The following is a 22,465-nucleotide window of genomic DNA, read 5'->3' as shown; positions in this document are numbered from 1 at the left end:
GTGTGCATGTGTGTGTGCATTCGTGAGTGTGTGTGTCTGTGTGCGTGCATGTGTGTCTGTGTGTGTGTCTGTATGTGCATGCGTTGTGTGTGTGTGCGTGCATGTGTGCATGTGTGCATGTGTGCATGTGTGTGTATGCGTGTGTACGTGTGCGTGTGTGTGCATGTGCGTGCGTGCGTGCGTGTGTGTGTGTGTGTGTGTGTTCGAGCCTGGGAACTGCAGCTGCTGGACCAGCCTTCAGGTTGTTGGGTTACGCCACCCGCTTGTCTTCTCTTCCTTTACGTCCACCGTGCCCTGGCCTCCCTTCTACTCAGGCCAAGAAAAGGAAAATGGAAGTCCAAAGGGAACACCACCCCTCCCCCTCCTCTCGCCTCCATCCTCTGCTTCAGAGCAGCAGGCAGAGAGAGGCACCCCAGCTCAACCCTCAATGTGGGGTGTTCTTTGGTTTTTCATCCTAGGAAATTGTACCAGGCAGAGCCCGCTTCTTCACTGAAGGCAATTACCAGCGGGGCCCTGCGTTTATGGACGAGGCCTGGTGGAAAGTAATAGAGAATGATTATTTTTTGTTCTGAAGGCCATCTTTATTAGTAGTGCGGCGGGGACGTCAGCTGCCTCTCTGAATGGCAGTGCGCAGTGTTTTGCTTTCCCCAGCAAGATAAACGATCTTATTTGTTGATGTTTGGTGCTTGAGATGACATTTATGCGAAATAAAAGAGACCAAATTAATAATAAAAAAAATGATTAGCTAGACACAAATGAAAAATGTACATCTCCCCCCCCAGTTAAGTTGTTTGTATTTACATGCTATTCACAAATAATGGCATGATGCCCAATGGTTGGATGGTGGGGAGTTTTTTTCTCCCTTTACAATCATATGGCTGGATTCTGTTCTCCAGATCTTGTCTGAAAGCGGCTATTTGAAATAAAAATGTTTGCACCCATCTCCTCGTTAATCCTTCCGCCATAATCCAACCTGCTGTAGGGAAATAGCAAAGCAGATGAAACAATGAAAATTGAAAGGGGCGGACACTCATCTCCGCTGTAAAAGCTGCTCGCCATGCAGCGGCGAGAGACGATTTTGGATGGAAAATATGGTACATGGTGGTGACAGTCCCTGGGATAAGAGTTCGCTGTCTGGAGAGCTCTGGTGGGGTACTGCCCTGCTCGTAAAGCCTGGAGGAGCACTCCTGGGTTTAGTGCACACCGGAGAGCACGTCTGTCAGCTCTGCCTTGAGGCCGGCCATCGCTCTTTTGGTGTCGCTGCCCATCTGCTTTCTCACCGGGCTGGATTTTTCTAGATACAAATGGGCACTTTGTAGAGAGTCTGTGGACTCTGTGTTTGGGGTGGGTCACGCTCATCATTTGCTTAGAGATGACAAGCTCTCTGGTGATGACAAGCTGGTGGTAGCTGTGTTGCCCTTGGCTTGACAATCAAATGTAGCGTGTATTAGGACATGTGTGTGTGTGAGCGTGATTCTGTACTGCATAGGCAACCTGAGGTTGAAGGTTTGGGAGTACTTTTTGGAGGGATACCAATTTATGTCAATCTACAGTTTAAATTTTCTTCTTCTGGTTGCCTCTGGCCTTAAAAAAAAACACAAAAAAACAAAACAAAAACAAAACAAAAAAACCAAAAAACCCTCCTGAATTCACTGGCATTTAAAGTCACACATAGATTCAGTCCTTCTGTGTGCATTTATTGAGCACCATGTGTTTACAATCTGAGTGTAATAAGGAGTCAGGAAAGGCAAACACGTTGCCTTTTACACCTGGCCAAGCTCACATGCCTTGTGGTCGAGGCTGGCTCGGCACAATTAGATACACTCAGCACTCCAGAGCTGTGAGTCCGAGTGGGAGCGTGAAACATAGGGTGAGAACATACCTCTGGGTTGGATGCTCATAGTGACGGATTCCACTGATGAAGGAAATGAGCAGGCAGAGGAGAGGAGAGAAACATTGTTGCACAGGACCAGACTTTCCAAAAGCAGCTCCTGCTTAGCTTGATTGACACAATGGAACCTTGTTTTGGGCAGAGTGGAGGCACACCACCAGCCTGCCTAGTCCACCTAGCTAGTGCACGGTTTGTAGTGAGAAGGAGAGGACCCGCAGTGGGAGGCTTAGCCAGCTCCTCACCAAGTGTCCCTGGTTCCTCTCTCTCTGCCTCAGGTTCATCATCTACGAATCAGGTAGAATCATAATCCTTACTGCATGCTCATTGCCATAAAATGACACAGCCCAGCACAGTGCCTGCCGCAGAGTCTACAACCAAGTATATTTAGTCTTGGTAGCTTTTGTGTTGTTTCCCTTACTATTCTTGTTTAAGATACAAGACCAACTACATGCTATAATTCTGTTCAGGGTCATTCATGACAAGGAAGAGTGTGATTGTTCCTTAAAAAGGAAGTCAGAGGCAGGAAGCTGGGCCCTGTGGCCCCTCAGAGTCACTTCTAGAATCTTGGCTCTTTACAAAGGTGGTTATTCTATAAAGTAATGGGTTTGTGATGGCACGCACCCACCCACCCACCCACACACACACACACACAGTGTTGCTGTACTTTGCTTTCGTCATCTCCCTCCCACAGCCCTCCCATCCTCCCTTTGGTCCTCATATTCAGTCCCTCTCACTTCATGCATAGTTTGGTTCCTCTGAGTTCTGTCTCTGCATTGTTTGGCCTTGAGACATGGATCCTTTCTGGTGAGTTGGTCAGCAGGCAAAGGTAGCTTAGCCACAGTACAGAGTAAGTTGTCTACTGAGGTTCTATGAAGCTACTGCAACTGATTTTGAAGGCAGTCTTGTCACCAGAACCCAGAGCTACTGAGAGCCACCCTGTTAGGCAGGCAGCCTTGTGTGCTTGGTCAGAGGGAGAAGGGAAGGCAGGGGATAATATGGGGGCTCTACAATTTTTTCTCAAGTTGTGGCAAGCAGGAAGCTGGCAGAAGGCAGGCCAGGCTGAAGTGTGAGCGGAGACTGAAAAGGTGGGAGGTGAAGGGACCTGGGTTGGAGGGTGCTGCGTATGTCAAGAATCCTGTAGGGTGGCTTCCAGGAAAAGGAATTAGAGGATGCTGTCTTCACTACTGACAGACGTCAACATTGGCTATCACTCGGTGTTATGAGGGTGAAGGCTCCGGTCCCCTCAGCAAAGTCTGCAGATGCTTCCCATCCTCTGCCTGGTGTCTGTGCACTGCCTCAGCACTCTCAGTGCTTTGCCTCTGTGAGCTTATTGTCCATCGTTGTTTCCAGACAGGGTCCTGTGCAGCTCTGCTGACCTGGAACTTGGCTCCAGAGTCAAAGTTGACCTTGAGCTCAATGTCTTCCAACTCTTGAGTGCTGAATTATAGGCATTTGTGGGCCAATCTTAACCTTCCACACAATTTAAACCTTATTCAACTCACTCGGATGGCTTCGTGCATAGTGGATGCTATACAAACTATTCTTTCCTTATCAAAGGATGAGGCTTAGAAGTCTGCACTCCTCAACACAAGGCACATTTCCCCCTTTGTTTTCCACCCGGGGTTGGCAGAATTTAGTCGCACACTCGCAGATTTCACAGACACCAGGGGCAACGGGAGAGTGTCCTGAGTACTGATGGTCATGAGCTCTTGGGCTCCTCAAGCAGAAGCTGTGTCTCCCCTGTCTTTGTGCTCTTCCCATTGCCACTACATTCTCAGTCCTGAGTTGGCTCCTAGACCATCTGATTAAATGATCAACTACGTGAGGATTGCACACGTGGCGCACACGGAGGGAAACATGCCACACACTGCCGTTATCTTTGCTGGGCTTGGATTTGATGCCTGAGTGAATCTTCCACAGCCCGGAGGAAAGCGCGGGGACACAGATTGTCTTGGTTCTATCTAGTCAGCTGTGGGGTCTGATGGACGGAGACATCCGAATGCAGTCAGAAGCCTGACTTGTGCGGGTGCCATCAGGTGCCTCCTCAGCGGGGCAAGGCCTTTATAGCTTAAACGTAGATGTCAGTGTATGTGGCCTAGCTGCAGCTTCTTTTTCATTCCCAGAAAGGAAAGATACATGAAACTCGATAACATCTGTGGAAATTCAAACATATCTTTACTTATTCATGGCCATGATCGGGGCAGAACCTCTAATTTCAACCAATAATTAGGCTAGACAATAGACGTGGAAATAAAACATTTCTGCTGAATTCACTTGTCATTCCTCCCTGCTGTAGCTGGGGTAACCCAGATGTCAGCTGGCCCCTTGTTTTTCTCTCTGAGCACCCCTCCCTCCAGTCCCTCATACTAATGCATTAGTGAGCTGTGGGGTGCATGCTGAGGACCTCGCGGGAGACCTGCCTGCCGTGGACTGTTGCTTCCTTGTCACCGGCTCCTGAGTTCCAAGAACAGTTTCCTAAAGGCCTTCCTTCTTTATCCATATCATTCAGAAACTGGTTTTTCTGTTTTCCTACTTTTTCTCTCTGTCTCCCCACCAGCCCCGACTCCAATTCTCAAGCAGTTTCTCCTCATTCTCAAGTCTGCAATCCGCTATTCCAGAGCTCAGGCAGTTTTAAGACCTTCTGAGCAAAAAGGCCGACTATCTGTAGCATTTGGGCTGCCACTCCTTCTGGAAGGACTTGGATGGTCATGATCATCTGTGTTGACTGCCCACGTGTTTGCTTGGGGATTTTGCTGTTTGGTCCTTGGAATAAAGTATGAATAGAGCCACGTCTGCATGAAGTCCTCAATAGCTTCTTCTTCAGGCTTTTTCAGGAGGCCTAGAAAGGAGCTAAGGGACAGAGAAGTGTGTGTGTGTGTGTGAGTGTATGTGTGAGTATGTGCATGTGTGTAAGTGTGTGTCTCAGAGTGTGTATGTGTGTTGTGTATGCAAGTGTGTGTGCATGTGTGTGCATGTGTATGTGTGCATCTGTATATGAGTACATCTGTGTGTGACTGTGTGACTATATATGTAAGTGTGTGCGAGTGTATGTGTGAGTGGATGAGCGCATCTGTGTGTGAGCTTATGTGTATATGCATGTGTGTAATGTATATGAGTAAGTGTGTGGAAATGTGTGTGTGTGAGTGTGCATGTATGAGTGTGTGAATGTGTTAGTGTGTGTGAGTATGTGTGAGTGTGCATGTATGAGTGTGTGAATGTGTTAGTGTGTGTGAGTGTGCATAAGTGTACGTTAGAGAAATGAAAGACAGAGTAGATGTTGCCTTTGAATATAAAGTGAGAGATGGGGATTGAGAGTGAGATAAAAGGTCAAGAAATTGTAGCAAAGTGTGTTCACCCTCCTGTGGGAAGGGAGTCAGCAGAGGGGCTGAGGCTAAAGGTCAACGCATATTACGTGTCTTGTTGATGTGACAAAGGCATGGCAACTTAAAGAAGAAAGGAAGGGTTTCCTGTGCATCACTCCTGGGTGTACAATCCGCCACATTGGGCTGTCACAACACAAGTGGGAGGCTTAGGGTCCCAGGGCACCCACAGTCCAGCAGCAGAGAGATGAGTGCTGCTGTTCAGCTGGCTTTCCTCTCTTCATTCACTCTGGGACCCCAACACATAGAACGGCACCCCACATTGAGTCTTTTCACCTCAGTTAACTTAATCAAGAAGCTTCCCTGGAGATGTGTCTAGAAAACAAAAGATCACCTTGTTTCCTAGGTGATTCTAGATCCTGTCCAGCTGATGGTCAAGATTAAGTATCCAGGGCGAGATGTTATGGGGTCCAGAGCATGAGACACCAGGAAGTGGTTAACCCAGGTGAGATAGGAGTAAAGGCAGAGCCACAGGACTAAGGGACGCAAGGACTTGGAAGAGCTGGGTGGATGGGGACTTCTGGACAGCTGATGGCACCCAGAGTCCCACACTCCATCCAGCTGACTCTTGACCATTTTTGCTCTTTAGCAACTCTTCCCCATCACTTACTTCCAAACCGTGTGTCCAGGCTCACCACGGACTAGAGTTTTTCCTAGGACTCCTTTATAATAGCAGGATGCTGGTGCTGTTGTCAGATTTGCAGCCTGGTGTTTGAAGAGTTGGTACCTTGAAAGCAGCCATGGAGTATTTACATCACAGAAGTTGGCAGCAGCTCCAGGTCACATTTTTCGCTTGCCAGAATGCTAGAGGTTAGACACCCAGCTCCTATGCCATCCTGAGCTCTCGCGTGTTCTGCTTGGCTCAGTTTGCCTGTTGGTGGCACCACCCAGCCCCTCCCAGCCTCAGTGTGCTGTATCTCTGCTCTCCTGTGCGTCCGCCTTTTCTCGGTCCCCAACCCTTTGCGACCTGGGGGCCAGGTGGCAATGTGAGATGCACGGTGCAGAGTTTGGCTCCTGAGACATACAGTGAGCACTGCCAGGGTGGTGGCGGGCCCGAGTGCCCACGGGTGCGCTTCTGTGAGAGACTTGGTTTGGATACACCATATTTTCTCTACCCACTGGCAAGGTTAGCCAACTTTGGTTTTAATTATTTATTTCTGTGGCAGGAAAGGGATTTCTCTCTGCTCTGCCTCAGCTGTATGACATACTCAGAGAGAAGCCAGCAGGGCAGCTACCCCTCCTGCTGAGGATTAGGGCTCCATCAGTACAGTGGCAGCTTACAGGGCTGTTGGTGCAGGCTCCACAGATGGATCCTATCTTCCAGAGACCTGGACCTGGCTTCCCATGCTGTCCCTCCACCACTGCCTGTCACAGCTGCTTCTGTGTCTGCCACTGGCCAGTAGCAGAAGTCAGGGAATCTGGGACTGAGAACATGAAGTGTGATGTCATGTCAGCAGCGATGGAGTAGATAGTGTGTGATGTCATAACTCTGCAGTGACAGAATAGAGAGAATGTGATGTCATAACTGTAGTGATGGAGTAGAAAGAGTGTGATGTCATGACCACAGTGATGGAGTACGGAGAGTGTGATGTCATGACTGCCGTGATGGAGTAGAGAGAGTGTGATGTCATCACCACAGTGATGGAGTAGAGAGAGTGTGATATCATGACTGCAGTGATGGAGTAGAGAGAGTGTGATGTCATGACTGCAGTGATGGAGTACGGAGAGTGTGATGTCATCACCACAGTGATGGAGTAGAGAGAGTGTGATGTCATGACTGTAGTGATAGAGTAGAGAAAGTGTGATGTCATGACTGCAGTGATGGAGAGAGTGTGATGTCATGACTGCAGTGATGGAGTACGGAGAGTGTGATGTCATGACTGCAGTGATGGAGTACGGAGAGTGTGATGTCATGACTGCAGTGATGGAGTACGGAGAGTGTGATGTCATGACTGCAGTGATGGAGTACGGAGAGTGTGATGTCATGACTGCAGTGATGGAGTACGGAGAGTGTGATGTCATGACTGCAGTGATGGAGTACGGAGAGTGTGATGTCATGACTGCAGTGATGGAGAGAGTGTGATGTCATGACTGCAGTGATGGAGGAGAGAAAGTGTGATGTCATGACCACAGTGATGGAGTAGAGAGAGTGTGATGTCATGACTGTAGTGATGGAGAGAGTGTGATATCATGACTGCAGTGATGGAGTACGGAGAGTGTGATGTCATGACTGCAGTGATGGAGTATCGAGAGTGTGATGTCATGACTGCAGTGATGGAGTATCGAGAGTGTGATGTCATGACTGCGGTGATGGAGTAGAGAGAGTGTGATGTCATGACTGCGGTGATAGAGTAGAGAAAGTGTGATGTCATGACTGCGGTGATGGAGAGAGTGTGATGTCATGATTGCAGTGATGGAGGAGAGAAAGTGTGATGTCATGACCGCTGTGAAGGAATAGAGAAAGTGTGATGTCATGACTGCAGTGATGGAGAGAGTGTGATGTCATGACTGCAGTGATGGAGTACGGAGAGTCCCAGCCACGGTGCTGTGGAGATCCGGGGCTGGGTTTGGGCTCCTACAGGTAATTCCTATAACTTTAGAAGGGTTGTAAATTATTAATCCATCTTGGAGAATCAAGTGTGACCTTTTTTGTAGGGCCTGGTCAGATCTCAAACAGTACTGCTTGAAGGGACAAATGAGGCAGGCTAAAGCTTAATTTCCGATCAATATCCCCTTCTGGATGTCTGTTGCCCCTCACTGAACACCTAGACTTCCGAGAAGCCCCAGGTCTACGCATGCTCATTTCCTACAGACAGTCCAGGGAGCACTGTGCAGCATGAGACGCGGGACAGAGAGCGAACTGGGAAGCCAGAGCCGAAAGCAGCGGTGTGTGACTCAGTTTCTCTGTTGATAAAGCATCATCGGTTTCAGGAGTATAAACATTTCCTCACTATGGCTGATTTCAAGTTGCTACTGTAATGACTTGCAAAATGCAACCTGAGCTGATCCTAGCAAGTATTTAGAAAAGGCCCTTTATCCATGAGAGCTTGAAGTGCAACATCTGTAGGCTGCAGGAACACCTGTATTTTTATTATTATTATTATTATTATTATTATTATTATTATTATTATTATTATTATTATTACTATATTGCTGAGACGAAACATCCGATGAGTGACTTCAGGAAGGAAGGGGTTATCTTGTCTTCCAGTTTAAGGGTAGAGAAAGCAGCAGGAGCGTGAAGTGGGTGGGGGCATGATGCAGTGGGGGCAGTGGGGGCAGCTGGCAGGGGCTTTGGAGAAGGGAGGGTTGGTATTGGGGGGGAGCGCAGAACAGCAGGGGTGGAGCATAGGGCAGCAGGGGCGGGGGAGGGAGTTGGGGGAGAAGGGGCAGACGGTGGAAGCATGTGATTGTCCACTTTGTCCCTGCAGTCAGGAAGCAGAGAGAGATGAATGCAGGCAGCGCTCATCTCCATCCCCAGTCTCCATCCCTACTTTTCCTCCATCTTCAGACCTCAGTGGATTAGGTAATGCCACCTGCATTCAAGGTCTTCCCTCCTCGGTTAAATGCTTCCAGGTCTTTGTAGACACAACCTGAGGTATGTGTATCTTCTAGAATTCTCAATCCAGTTAGTTGATAGTGAAGTTTAACTGCCAGGAAGGATAAGCACCACCAGCCAAGCGTTTCCGGGTGGTTAGGAAGCACAACCACAGAGACTGCTCAACTCCAGTGAATCCGTCCTGGAGGCTCAGAGCCAGGCCAGGTCAATGGCCCTGGTAGGAAAGGACTGATGCAGGGAAGGTAGATATTTTAGGTGGTAAGTGGTTTCTCTAGGAGCCTGAAGTAGGAATCAAAAGTGACAGCCTCCAGAGCATGTGGGAGTGGCCTGGGGAAGGAGCATGTGGTGGGTCTGACATCTAAGAAAGGCAACCAAGAATGTTGGCCTTCCTCTAATCTTGAGAGAGTGCTCTCTGGGTCTTTGCTCTGTTAAGCTTCACCCACAAAATGGAGTTGCCGTTACCTTTGACGGATGCTGAGAGAATCAAATGAGAGATCATAGGTAGAAGGTGGGCACAGTGCCTGGCTCCATGCACTTTCTTTACTGTGGGTAACCTGTCTTCTCCTCAGGCTTCACTGTCTCTGATGATGGGGGCTGAGTTTTCTGTGTCCGTCTTTTCTCCACAGTCAGCACAGAATGCAGCAAACACATCCTGGTACCTGCCTTGCTGTGGCACCTGAGAGCATGCCTCTAGGACACTGTCTGTCGTCTCTCATTGCCCTTCTGGGTTCTTAGGTCATGCCACAGCTTGGAGAACCTCTTATCTTGAGGATGACCATGCCATGCCCAGGTCCTTTCCCCTCCCGACAGATGCCACTCCGAGGCATCTTTCTGTGAACGTCTACAGGCGGCCTGTGCCTGTCCCTGGGCTAGTTGCCAGGGGACAAGAGAAGACGTTGGCCTGTCCATGAGCTCCCATCTGAGAGCTGGGGAGAGACACGTATGAATCCACATCAGTATGCACAGACAGAGAAGGGCAGCCTGGCCACGGTTGACTTGGAAAGCCGGGTACTTCCACAAAACCGTTTTGAAATCTTTGAGATGAAAGATCAGCCTGGAAAGACTTCACTGTGGGAAGGACTACGTCTGTGAGGGAGAAGACGGCTGTGCCGTTATGTGGCTGATAATGGTCCACCGCAGGCCCTCCACCCCTGTTCTGTTGTGTAGCCTGTCTGCACAGCTATGGCCTAGTGATTTCACTCTGAAACCACTTTCCATGGGGCAGTGGTTGACTGCCCTCTCTCTGGATTTTTTGCTCCTTGCCTTTGGTTTTCCCTTATGGTTTCTGTGATCAGCTGTTCTAAAATGCTCAGGGGCCACGGTATTCCCTGAGTCAGTGTCTTGCCATCACCGTAGCTTAGGAAACATCCCTGTCATACTAGAGTGTTTCTACATTTCTTTATAGGGTAACTGGTGTTTCCAATGTATTACCAATTGTGTTTCACCGAAAAGGATGAGTATCAGCCCTGAGTGTATGAAGGGTAAGCTCAGGAGTCCAGAGTATATTCATGTGTGGACACACACATACATGCACACATGGGCACACACATACATGCACATGTGGGCACACACATACATGCACATGTGGGCACACACACTGATCCATATCCACACCCAAATATGTTCACACATGCACAAATACAATAGATACCTGCACATACACATACAGAATACACACACATAATATATACATCCACATATATAAGTACACGTATGCCACATACCTAACACATATACACATGCCTATATAAACTACATACATAAATACCCACCCATGCTACACATATGGACATATCACACACATAGGCACAGAGTGCACTCACACATACATAAGCCTGGAAACACACACACACGCACACACACACACACACACACACACACACTGATTCTAGGTAGGCATAAGACAGGTAGATCAGGAGATGGGTTACAGTTCTTTGGGCCAACGGACAGCAGAAGAGGAGAAACTAGAAAAGCCTCTCAGAGCTGGATGGGCTTAAGCTTTATGGGTCCAGATAGGGACGCTGTCATTGGATACTTAGGAGTCAAAGAGTCAGAGCTAAGGACGAAGCTCTAAGACACAGTCCTTGGCACCAGTTTCTATGTCAACATGCTTCCTCCTGGAGAGAATCCATTCAGGGCCCTGGGAAGGAAGGTATGGCCACTAGAAGGTCAGGGGAGCATCAGGTAACCGCAGTGACAATAATCACAGGACACAGAGAATCTTACACCAGGTTTTGCTTTTGGTTTCTTATTTGCTGGGATGCGGTAACGATCACTTTTCACACAGAAGTATGGAACCCTCCTTCTCTCTTCATGTTTGAAGGACACATGCTTTGGTCTGTGTCGTCACTGGTGGGCAGTTTGCTGAGATGCCCGGGCCCCTTTGAGTCATGCATAGAAGTGCATGTTTACAGGTCTGGGTTTAAAGGACTCGCCTTATTCACACAGTGACTTTTAGATATTTCAAACTGTGATTGTTCTGTTATCCATGGGGCCTCAGCTTCAGAGAGCTGTCTATTTCTGAAGGCCTACTGTGCTGTGCACAAGTCAGTTATATGTTGTTCTTCTTTTTTCTTTTTCTTTTTCTTCTTTTTTCTCTTTTTTTCGGAGCTAGGGACCGAACCCAGGGCCTTGCGCTTGCTAGGCAAGCACTCTATCACTGAGCTAAATCCCCAACTCCTATGTTGTTCTTTACTCTAATTTCACTTACTCTGTGTGTGAGCACGTATATGTCCAGGTATATGTGTGTGTGTGAATGTGTTCATGTGTATGTGTGTATGTTCATGTATGTGTGTTCATGTGTGTGTATTTGTATATGTGCACATGTGTGCATGTATATGAGTGTATGTGCACATGTGTGTATTTGTATATGTGCACATGTGTGCATGTATATGAGTGTGTGTGTGTATATGCACATATATGTGTATGTATGGGTGTATAAGTGTAAGTGTGGGGGTTGGGGATTTAGCTCAGTGGTAGAGCACTTGCCTAGCAAGCGCAAGGCCCTGGGTTCGGTCTCCAGCTCCGAAAAAAAGAAAAAAGAAAAAAAATAAGTGTAAGTGTGTGTATATGCATGTGTGTGTGCAGGTATATGTGTGAATGCATGCATGTGTGTGTATGTATGTATATGTATGTATGCATGTATGTGCATGTGTATATGTGTGAATGTATGTGTGTGCACATGTGTATTGTGTATATTCATACATGTGTGTACATGTGTGTATGCATATATGTGCACATGTACGCATGTATGAGTGTATCTGTGTGCATGTGTGTGCATGTGTGTGCATGTATATGCATGTATGTGTGTATGTTTGGGTGTGTAAGTGTATGAGTATGTATATGCATGTGTGTACTTGTGTATATGTGTGTGTGTTTATGACAGATCTCTTGTTCAACTTTGCCTGCACTGCCCTAGCTGTCCTGACATCTTTTGGGATTCTCCTGCCTCCGACTCCCACCTTTCCATGAGAGCACTGGGGTTACAGCTGTGTGCTACTGCAGCCAACCTATATGTGGTTTCTGGAGATTTGAACTCAGGTCCTGTCGTTCAGCCTCTCACTTCTCTTCATGTCTGTGTATATGAATAATCTCAGTATTTCAGAATCCAATAAGAAAATGGGTGCAGGATATGCAACTAGGTCAATACCATAAAGGAGAAACAGGAGGTGCTAAGGAAGTTGGGGCAAGGATGACACAATATGAAAATTGGTTGGGGGGAGGGTGATAGTCAGAGGGAGGAGGGTGAGAGTCAGTGGGAGGAGGATGAGAGTCAGTGGGAGGAGGGTGAGAAGCATAGGGGAGAGGAACGACAACAACAAATATTGCATGAAAAATGCCATCATGAAACCCAATATTTGTAATCCAATAAAAGATAAATGGAGGTTGTAATTAAATGAGCAATCCCTGTGAGATCTCACTGCTCTGTTGAATCAATGTACACCAGAATCCATAAGCAGGTTTGCTGACTACTGCACGAAAACTCAGCAAACAACACTGGGTCGTAAGGGGGTACACATGGCTAAAGTCTCCTTTAAAGTCCACCTAGGAGGTGTGCCCAGCCCTTGACACTGTGACTCGATGCTGTGGTCTACAAGTGGGATGGATAGCACAGACGGCTTCCCTGGGGCAGTGTGGTTCACAGGTACAAACTGGACGAGCCTGGGGCATGGACAGGAGAGATTCAAGTGAACCGAACCCTTCGCCTACAATTTTGCAGAGGAGCCACAGGTGAAAAGGTCATTCCTGCCACCTCAGATGCCCAGGACACAGGGTTGAGCGCCTAGGAAGCCCTGAGTGTTCCTCATGGAACATGTCACCCAAGACACAGTCCGGATGTCCCTTCAAGGAGCTCTCAACAACGGGGTGATTCCAGCCCCTGGGGACAGGCTGTGGGTCTACGCAAGCAGCTGGTCCTTAAAGTGTATCGAGGGCTGGACTGAGGTGCTCGCAGGAGGGCGTAACCTGTAAGACTGGCTCTCAAGACAGGAAAGGAAGCAAGTGGATGTTTGACTTCTTCCAGGAAGGCAAGGGACTCAGCCATGAGTGAACACGGCATACTCTCCTCACTTCTGTCTGTCTGGTCTCGCTTCAGGGGGTCAATGGTTCCTGAAAACTGCTTCAGCTTGTGTCAGCTCCTGGGCCCACCTGATTGTGACATGGCTTTCAACTTCTCCTTGCTTCTGACACTTCTACTAGAGAGACATTTGCACATCGAGCCAGATAGCACACGGGCCAGTGAATAGTTGAGGCATCCGGTCTCTGCTGCTTCCTTCCAGGCCATTCTCATCTTCTGTCCAAGACGTTGCAGAGCCCACAGACCCCGCGGAGAAGTCCAGCTTCCTGTGCCATTGAGATGCCCACTGCCTCTGGGAAGAGGGAAGCCGGGATGGGCCAAGATGGCAGATGTCTCAGCGTGATGTGCTGGTCGCAGGCCTCCCTGTCTTGGTTGCTCTTGCCATCTAAAGCTGCCGGCTGCTGTTTTTAACCTGGCTGTCCCTGAGTTTGAGGAGAGAGCTATTGTCACTCAGGAATGCAGGGTATTTTTAGCAAAAATTTCTGCTTGGGCCTGGGCATTGTTAGTTTTCCAAGGACAGACTGGCCAAAGAGGGATGGGCATCAAATTACTTGGGGGGACCACCACTCAGCAGAGAGATTGGTTGAAACAACAGGAAGGTAGGGATGTCATCGGGAACTCTTGGTCCTTTGAGATTGGTTAGTTTTAATTAATTTTTTTTTTGTCTTTTTCCTCTGCAGACGTTGGCTGCCCAGGTTAAGTAGAGCTGGACCCTGAGCAGGAAGGGAGGTGGGAGAAAAACTCGTTTCATGTTGAGGAATCAGTGCACCCCCAGAACAACACTTACCTTACCCTAAGAGAGCAGGCTGTAGCGAAGTGAAAGACCGGGACCTTCCTCTAGATGAGAGTTTGAAATCACTCCGCAGGTGCTTACCCTGTGCTTAATTCAAAGAGAGACTGAACTGGCGGGTGTGTGTGGCTCCTGAATTCATCTTCCTGTCAAGACACACAGATGGGCGATCCATCTTCTCTTTCCTGACAGCCACTCCTGTGTCCCTTTCACAGATGAAAAAACTGAGTCCCAGAGAGGTCAAATCAGAGGAAGAGGCATACTGAGGGGTGAGGTGGTTTCCTCACAGTCAAATATACCCGAAAGCAAGGTGGAAGAATGGAAATCTAGGTCTGTTCACAATAGAACCCTCATTACCGCCTTCCAGGAAGCTGTGCTCTTCTGTGTTCTCTTGGGCACAGGGTTGGTTCTCTGGTTAGTGACATGTCCTGTCTTGTGTCTCCTTGCAATGTTGGTTTCCATGGAGCTTGGGGCCGGAAGGGTCTGAGGAGGGAGGAGGTGTGGTTGGCTGGGAGCTGGGTCACAGCTTTTGCTGTACCTTGGTTTTTATCAGAACCAGATGCATGTGTCCTTTCCCCACATACTATGCCACTGTGCCCCCAAGTCCCAGGAGATAACACAGACACCCCCTCGACTCCCCAGAGAAGCAGCTACCTACGTTGGGCCCTGACTGGAGCCTTTACCATTCCCACAGCACAGAGATGCCAACAGCCTGTTCAGATGAGGAAGCTATCAATGGCCACGGAGCGACCTAGGAACGAGGAGGGGAGGCAGGACCCGATCTGCTCAGGTTTTGAGCCCTGAGTTCTACAGAGCTGAGGGATGCACCTGGGGGCATCTGTGTCTCCCCAGCTCCTGGAACTCACACACGTACAGCTGAGTAGACAGAGGAGGGTGTGCAAGACGCTCTGCTGAGTACTTTCTTCCCAGGAAGCGTAGAGATCTAACCTCTCACACAAGTCTGGATTGGACCCGTTAGAAAATGCTAGAACTGACGTGAGATCTGGCTGAGAAGAGATAGGATGGTTAAAAATACATTTTAAAGTTAGGTATTTTTAATCTACAGAGATGTTTAGACATACAAACATTTAAAAACTGTATCAAGAAGCATGGGCCCCATGTGTGTTGGCTTCTTTTGTTTGCCCAACTTTACACGCGGCCCCTTCTGACTCTGCTCTGACCTTTGAGTCTCTTGTCTTCTTGTTTGGGTGTGCTAGTAAGATGGGTTGGAGTGGTAAATTCTGGGTATCTGGGGAGAGGTGGGACTGGAGAGTTTTCCTTTGTGTCCCTCCTAGGATGCACGCAGGTTCCCGATCTGATCATTTTTCCTCTCGCCCCTCTTGTCCCTTCGGGACTAGCAGGTGTAGCAGCTCTTCTGCCATCTGCCCTAAGAACTGCACAGCTACCCCATGACTTCCTCTGTTAACCTTCATCGGATGACCTCAGTGAGAGTACTTCCTGCTTGCCTCCATAACACCAACACAGCTCTTCATACTTTCAAGCCTCTCCCAGGTTTCCCGAGTTTCAGCCTGGGTGCTGGGCCGCTCCCTTCCTCGGTCTTCCTGTGTATATATAAGGTAGCTGTTTTCATGAAGTGTGCCAGTCGGTATCGGGATCCCACTGGGCATGGTGGCACATGCCTGTATCTAAGCACTCAGAAAGCTGAGGCAGAGGGATCTTGAGACTAAGGTTAACCTAGGCCACATGGTAAAATCTTGCCTCAAGAAGTTAAGGCTGAAGACAGAACTTAATGGTTGAGCTTGCCTGTGTGTGTGCAAGGCCCTGGGTTCAAACCCCACTATAGAAAGAATGAAAGACAGAAGTGGCCATTCTTTTTTTTTTTTTTTTTAATATAGATGCTTGAACTGGGGGGGGGGGGGGATGGTGCTGTGACGCCATTTTGGCACACACTGAAAGGTGCTCCAGTGGATCAGTGGATGCAGTGGGGGACCCACTCCTCTCTTAGCTTCACCTTCCTGTCTTCTCAGAGTTTGTGGTAGGTGTCTGGATATACATGGCTGACAGAGCCCAAGGGAGACCAAGGAGAGGTGAGACAGGGGCAAGCCACTTTCTGCCTGGACCCTGGGGAGCTCCAGATCATGAGCTTCACTGGGGACTGCCTTGGGAGAGAGGCTGCTGGCTACGCTTCATCTGTGAGAGGCAATGTGGGGGTGCTAGTTCCAGTGGCTGGTGGTTGAGGGAGGCAACTGTGGAGGGTCAGGCGGGCCTGCGAGTGTGGCCCTGAGCAAGAAAATTGTTGCCATCCTCTGTGTTTTCCCAGTGAGTGCAAACCTCCTGCCTTCATGCTCACAGTGCTGCACTCTTCTTCCTTCCACAGCATTTAGGAACATTCAGGAAGAGCGTGGGGCTGTTTCTCTCAGAGATGCCCCAGCCTATTAACTGATCAGTGTGTGTCCCCAGGAGTTGAGGGAAGCAGAGACCAGGGAGGACTTGGTTATCTTTGAGGATTGGAAATGAAACTCCCTGGTCCCTTGCAAAGTGCCTGGTCCCCAGAGTTGCTGTCTCAGCTCCTCTTCCCAGTGCTCCTGTCCTTTCTTCTCAAGTGATACTGATTGTCCATTGTTAGCTTTCTGTTCCCACTTCATTCAGTTCCTTTAGGCCATACGAAGTTTCTGTTTCAACAAAAGCCTCCTCCTGTAGGGGTGACAGTGCAGACTGCCACTCTGTTGTGCCCTAAAACAATGGGGCAAGGACAGACAGAGGCGACTGAGGCACAAATGCTGCTTTTCAAGTGGGCGGCCAGTAATCAAATCCTCTCTCAGCACAGTCGAAAACCAAGGGGGAGGAGACCATGGTGGCTCTGAACTGTTCAAGGTGTGGGAAGAGAGGATCCTTTTCCCACCTGGGGAATAAACAGGCGCTTTTGATGCGGCCTGAGTGTGTCACTGTCAGTCAAACCAGCAGTGCCAGGAGGGACACTCATTTGGACACTGGCACCTCAGGCCAGATCGATAGGTGTGGGGACACGAAGGACAAAGGGTCTTCGTTAAGGCGGCGAGGCTTTTTCCAGGGTCTCTGGCTACAGTCCTCTAAACCTGGACCCAGCATCCCCACATCACAAAATGTCGGCTCGGAGCTGCTGCCACAGGAGAGGGGGAACTTGGCACTCGGTCGCCGTCCGTGGCAGGCGTCCTGAAAGGCTTCCTGTTTAACATTTTAGTTGCATTAAAAAAAAAAAAAAACCAAAAACCAAAAACCAAAAAACAAAACAAAAAAAAACCTCACAAAAACTTGTCAGCATGTCCGAACCAGAGAGCCTCCAGCTTGCGCTCACGCCGCGCACCCAGGCTGAGGGCGATGTGGGAGCATCTTGTGCCCCTGAAACACAGTTGTCTGGAGCGGCCATTTTCATCAAGATCCCTGTGTTTGCTTGGCAGAACTAGGGATTGGAAAAACAATAGGGTCTCCTGCCAGATTCCGTTAATTTCAGTAGCAGCGTCAGTGGCGGCGGAGGCGCGGCGGTGACGTTTCTGTCGGAGGGATATTGGACAGGACTGTCCGGGAGAGGAGTTTGGGGGTGTCTTGTGGGGTCATTTATGGTGAAAAGTCCACACTTACTTTCCCTCCATCTTTTTTCTCCCATCAGAACGTGTGGTCGATCAGAACGATGGGCAGGGCAGAGATGCACACAGTGCACTCACAAAGTAGGTGGGAGGGGAAGAGAACGCTGGGGGCCTGGGGGTGGGAGCCAAGAGAGGGGTCAAAGGTCACTTCTCACCTGCTGGGACTGGAGAGCATCCAAGGGGCCTGGTGCTGGCATGTGACAGCAAAGGACAAAGTGGAAAGGTGTCTGCTCCCTGGGGTCTGGAAAACTGGAGCTGCCGCCTAAAGAGACTGACACACGTGAGGGCCGCTGACCCAGACAGAGTGGGAATCAGGCTGGGGAATTTCCACAGGCTACCCGCTGCGTTCCACTTGGGAGTGTCCCACCCGGAATTTGTTTTAGTTAGGAGTCCTACTAGTTCAGCTTGTCGGTTGACCTGCGGGCCTGCACGTGCGGCCCCTCAGCTCCTTGGTGATGGGAAAGGAACTGCTCACTCAACCCCTTCTCAGTCAGGCGGCTTTCTTCCGTGTAAATATGATCTGAGCAGAAACTTCACAAAGCTTGGAGGAGCAGGAAGGAGTGTGTGACCAGCAGTGTGAGCCCACCAGGTTTCTCTGGGCATAGTGTGAGAACTCTTGTGTGCTGGACTGTATAAGAGTCAAAGAGGCAAGACGGGGCTTTTCCTCAAAATTCTCCCTGGATTGCTGTGTCTCTGTACTTTCTATGGAGGGTGTTTGTTTTGCCTGAGGCAGAACTTTGGGGAGTTATTGAGAGGTGGGACCATGAGGGAGCAGGGGAGTCAGGACAGATGGCTGGCTTATTTTTGATGCTTTTCTAAGTCAGTCCAGGTGGAACCTTATTGTGGCCTTAAGCGGATGGTATCACTTTTGTCCCAAAGACGTTCACACAGCAGGCAGAGGTGGCCAGTGTGGCAAGAAGAGGCCATAGCACAACGTGGCATTCACTGGGAGGCCTAGGCGGGTCTTCTCAGAGCCACCGTGCCACTACATCTGGACTATGACTCAGTTTGCCAAGAGAGGCAAAGATGAGTCCGGGAGACGTTTCTAGAGGTCAGCCATAGCTCTGGAAAGGAATGGTGTGTGTGTGTGTGTGTGTGTGTGTGTGTGTGTGTGTGGTGTTCAGGAAAGCATGAGCCACATTCAGGCAGCTCTGAAGTCACCCCAAGCGATGTGGGGGTAATGGTTAAAGTCATAGCAGGGCCAGCAAAAAGGCTCAGTGAGTAGAGGTGCTTGCTGCCGAACCCCATCCACAGGACCCACATAGATGAAGGAGAATTGACTCTTGTCTCCGGTTACACTGTGGCGTGTGTACTCATACAGAACCATGTCCATATGCACACACACATGTACACTCACACATGCACACATACACATAGATAGACAGACAGGCAGACAGTCAAGTGGGAGCAGAATGCACAGTCACAGGAGATGCTAGGTAGAGAGAAATTACCTGGTTCTGGACAGAAAAGGGAAACCAAGGTAAGAGTTGTTCAGAGCAGGCGGCTGACTCTTCAGACTTAGTGTTTCCGGCTGTGGTATTGAAGGTTTGTCTTTGTGTCTCTGAAGTGCCCCTGGATAATGGTGGCCTGACTGAGAGTCTGGCAGCCAGGGGGAGTGACAGTGGGGTTGGAGTGCAGGGCCTTCTGCCCCTCCTCCATTGGCTGTCAACTGCAGACCCCTTACCTACCTCTCATTTATCTGCTGCATGGCTCTCCAGCCTCCACAGAGGTGATCTCAGGGGAAGCTAAGGCTGTCCGTGTCTCCAGAATGTCCAAGGGCAAGAACAAGGCAGCTGCAAGTCAGAAATGCAGGTGCCTTCAGAGACGCACACCTGACAGGGAGAAGAGCCGTGGGGTGGGAGCTCCGACCTGTGGGCCACTGAGGGGGTGGGGCATGTGTGGGTCACATAGGCCATTGGGCTTCTGGCTAAAGTTCCTTTGCTCCTTCTGCAAGCCAGGGCAGTGCAGGACTGGTAAGGTGGTGCAGCCTAAATGAGGAAAGACAGGAGTTCTCAAGGCCTGTGTCCTTGGCTAAGGTCATCCTGAGCAGGGGTCTGGGGGAGGGGGAGGACATGAGGATGGACACTCTCTGGCATCCGACCTGGGGTACTGGCCTCGGTGGCTTGGCGGGTTAGCTTAGGACAACAGACATCAGCGGCTCGGGCTGAGGAGGCTGAGGCACTGGAGGCCTGGTAGCTGTGGGCTATCCAGCTGAGGAGGAGCCTAAGGGACTGCTGGGGGAAGCTGAGCTATTGCTGCCAGTGTGTGCTTCTTGACAGCCTGGGGCTAGACATGAGGGAGTGACTGAGGCTCTAGGAAGCCAAAGACTAGGTCAGACCGCAGGGTCACTGAGTCTCCGACACAGGGCGAGAACATGACACGCATCAGCAGGGGACAAGGAAGAACTTGGTCGCCCTGGAGCCTGGCATGATCTGTCTCGCTGGCCTCCTGGCACATCTGTGAGTGATGGAAGTCTTTTGCTCAATGCCCACTTTTCCATGAGAGGTGTCCAATGGCTGCTGCAGTCACCCTTACCCTGGGGCAAAGGGCAGGCATGGGGAGGCCTGGCCATGTCTGTTCCCAGGAGACTGCATCACTTAGTATCTGTGGCTGAGATCTAAGTCCCTTCGAGAAGGCTGGGCAGGCCACAGTGAGGCACACGTGTCCCCCAGGGTGATCTTCTAGTAAGTTTCATGGGCAGAAATGAATTCTGGTTTAGGTCCCACACCCTCATATCCAGCCCTCTCTCTGTTAAATGATTCAGGTGAAGAAGATGGGGGGGGGGTAACACCTCTGTGCGCTGCCCTCACCCCTGGCACCTGGCCCCTTGGTCTCCCTGGGTCCCCCTCCCCCGCCCACAGGCAGGGGTTGAGGTCTTGGCTCATGGGTGCCTTACCTAGGCCTGTAAGTCTGAAGACTGTTGAGGACGGATTCATCAGAGGCAGAGTGTGTTCATGGAGGGACAGGAGTGGGTCCAGGTCACAGGCCAGGCTGTGCCTGGAGCAGGTGGCTGTGTCTTTAGCTACCCGGGTCCGTGTTCTTCTCTGGCGTTCCTGTCACCTCTAGGAGCCATTTTTCTTCTCACATGAGTCTGGTCTTTTCTACCAGGTCATGGTCTGGTTTTGCTGGTGTCATCCCATACAGGCCCACGTGATGTCCTCTTGACTTCCTTGGTAACAAGGCCTCTAATTGAGTTGGTACCATAGTCTCATCCTTGTCACTTTATTATCAGAGGAACTCCGGGAAGGAGGTGAGCTGAAGCTGGAGGCTGACAGGGAGTAATGCATCTGCCCGTGGAGGGTAGCCAAGGTCCCTGGCAACACCGGGAGGAAGCTGGGAGCAAGTGGGGAGCAGATCTGCAGCCTCCAGGAGGACCCATCCCTGAACTCACCTAGGCACCATGCTCCCTACTTCCTGAACAGGGAGGGATACCTGTGTGTTGTTGCCTTAAGCCCCTCGCTTTGTAGCCATTTACACTGGCTGTCCTAGGGACAGGACAGAGGAGGCAGGCATGAAGGTGAGCTGTTTGAAAGATCTTCCCAGACTTTCCCCTGGTCTATGCGAGTGTCAGGAAGCAGGAGTTGTGGGTGGAAGGGGATCGCTCCAGACTGGAACTTTTGAAACCCGGAAGTCCCAAGGATCGCCTGTGTGCTGGGCACCTCGGGGTCGAGTTCCCGCTTCTTCACTTCCTCTCCACGATGGAGCTCAGCCCTTAGCCCCCGAGCTGTTGATCCTCCGGAGGGCTGTCAGGTCCGAAGGCTCGGCACTAGCTCGCTCTGTTCCAAAGGCACAGGGGCAAACCGTGTCTGACCTCTCTAAGGACCCACTCACCGCGTTTGTCAGAAAGGGCACTTGCTAATTACGACATTATTAATTCAGGATTGGCCCTGGACGAGGCTGTGGAATTTTTCTATTCTGTTCTGTCTTTATCAGCATACGGAATGTTAGGTTTCATTGTAGTGTTTTTTTCTTTCTCCAAACAAAACATGTTCTGCTGTTCTCTCCCCTCCCCAGCTCCACCCCCTGAACTCTCCCACCCTTACCCGGAACTTATTTCTCTCCCTTTATTATGACGTCAATTCTCCCCGTATACCTAGGCTCAGGATGATTTCCCCAAGCTGCAGCCCTTCCAGGACCACTGGGAAGAATCCTTGATGCTCCTTCTGACACCAGTCGTCATCTGATGGGCTTCTCTTCAGAAAGGGCGAACACTTTTAAAAGTGGCTGTGGAAAGCCGAGGACGGCTATGGGGCTGAAAGACCCCGTGCCCAAGGTCAGGGGGTCAGGGCTTGGATTCTGTTCTTCAACTCAGGCAGAGTGGGAAGGACTCTGCTCTCATCAAATACTGACTGTCTGTGCACAACCTAGGTGGACAGGGCTGGGGTGAGGTCAGGAGACACAGAAGAAGCCTCCCCTGCCTGTGCAGAGGCTTCCAGTCCCCACGTGTGAAAGGGTATGAGTGGAGTGGGGTAGTCCAGCACATCCTCCTGGGTGGGCCGACCTCAGAGACGCAGGGGTAGCTGCAGTCCCTGTGCCCGCAGGAACAATCGGAAAGTCGGGAAGTAGAACCCGAATGCTAGCGAGGAGCCTCAGGCTCCGGGACAGCATATACCACCATCACTTCACTCTAAACGCTCAAGCAATGGAGAGGGAGGCCTCACACTGCACAGCAGCTTGGCAGCTAC

At 50.1% G+C, this 22,465-nt stretch overlaps 1 long non-coding RNA gene across 4 annotated transcripts; it reads right to left on the bottom strand.

Moving 5' to 3' along the window:
* Positions 1 to 16,033: 16,033 nt before the first annotated feature.
* Positions 16,034 to 21,805, bottom strand: LOC120096349 (uncharacterized). 4 transcript variants are annotated; one of them, XR_015636391.1, is made up of 5 exons: positions 20,677 to 21,805; positions 19,469 to 19,573; positions 19,232 to 19,352; positions 17,936 to 18,042; positions 16,034 to 17,361 (listed from the first exon to the last, which is right to left on the bottom strand). It is a non-coding gene; the product is annotated as an uncharacterized LOC120096349 (long non-coding RNA). The 4 variants fall into 4 exon arrangements; XR_015636392.1 differs by lacking the exon at positions 17,936 to 18,042 and having other exon boundaries at positions 16,037 to 17,361; XR_015636394.1 differs by lacking the exon at positions 17,936 to 18,042 and having other exon boundaries at positions 16,039 to 17,361; positions 19,232 to 19,379.
* Between the last annotated feature and the right edge of the window lie 660 nt (positions 21,806 to 22,465).

The sequence above is a fragment of the Rattus norvegicus genome, chromosome 13 (assembly GCF_021556685.1).
Source record: "Rattus norvegicus strain SHRSP/BbbUtx chromosome 13, alternate assembly SHRSP_T2T, whole genome shotgun sequence".
Taxonomy (NCBI): Eukaryota; Metazoa; Chordata; class Mammalia; order Rodentia; family Muridae; genus Rattus; species Rattus norvegicus.
This window is presented reverse-complemented; position numbering and strand designations above follow the sequence as displayed.